The sequence below is a fragment of the Dipodomys spectabilis genome, unplaced genomic scaffold (genome assembly GCF_019054845.1).
Source record: "Dipodomys spectabilis isolate Male_0828 unplaced genomic scaffold, ASM1905484v1 ptg000275l, whole genome shotgun sequence".
NCBI classification, from domain to species: Eukaryota; Metazoa; Chordata; class Mammalia; order Rodentia; family Heteromyidae; genus Dipodomys; species Dipodomys spectabilis.
Window position 1 is genome coordinate 236,851 of NW_024870952.1, and position 1,085 is coordinate 237,935.

The 1,085-nt window shown below is 29.3% G+C and overlaps 1 pseudogene; it reads left to right on the plus strand.

Annotated features, from left to right (window-relative positions):
* The first annotated feature begins 586 nt into the window (after positions 1 to 586).
* On the plus strand, positions 587 to 686 carry LOC122126352 (annotated as a pseudogene).
* Positions 687 to 1,085: the final 399 nt, after the last annotated feature.

The window sequence follows — 1,085 nt, forward strand, 5'->3', positions numbered from 1 at the left end:
CTATTTTTGAAATGGTAGGTATAATAAACAACTACATTTTGATAAAATACTTTCTAGTCAGAACTGTTTATTTCTCTATGATCCCTTGTAACTAAGATTAGTTTTGTTCCAGTAAGATAATCTTTGCTGTCAGGGTAAGATATTCTGTTTGGTCTGTTACTACATGGAAGAAGGGTAAAGGGTCAGTAGACACTTGTGCCAGTAAGACCTCATTTGGGAAATTTTAAGCTGCAAAAGTTTAGAAGTAGCTCTTCAGCAAGGCTTACTTTGAATCCATTAGCTCCACAAAGCTAACTCAGTTGATAAATAAGTACTTGAAAAGCCATCTCTTTGAACCTAGCTATAAAGGCTTCAAAGTATGATCAAATTTAAAATGAAAAAGACTTAAAATAGTCATTGGCAAAAAAATGCAAGTGTGAGCTATCTACCGAACAATATGTTTTTTCCACTATACACAGAATTTCAGAGAAATAAGATCAATAGCATTGTTAGTAACAATAAGGTTTCCTTGTTACAAATAGACAACCAAGGATATATGCCTGTATAGAGACTGCATCATTAACTACTTAAATTTACAGGATACTACATGCTTCGGCAGCACATATACATAAATTACAACAATATAGAGATTAACATGCCACTTGGACAAGGATGATATGAAAATATGCGAATTATTCCATATTTTTCATTCTTCAGTTGGTAGAAATGACAAACAGTTATTAAAAAGTTGATTACAAAAATACAAGTTTAACAACATATGTGATTCATATAATTAAAAGTTAGTTTGATATCAGTGTATTAAATCTTCACCTTAGAAAGGTCTTTACATAGCATAACCTTTGCAAAATTTTTGAAATTAGATAACATTTTAATTTTATCCCAAAGAAATAAAATACTATAAGGACCTAGGAGAAAAAAGAATCTTAAACTGTTTTTATATGGAATGCAATCTGTAAGGACACATTTATTTATGAATTTATATAATATATAACAATGTAGTATTCAAAGTATTATATCTAGGAGAGAATGAAATAGATTTGGACATTTTACAAACAGAATACAGAATATGTTAAAATATACTTTCT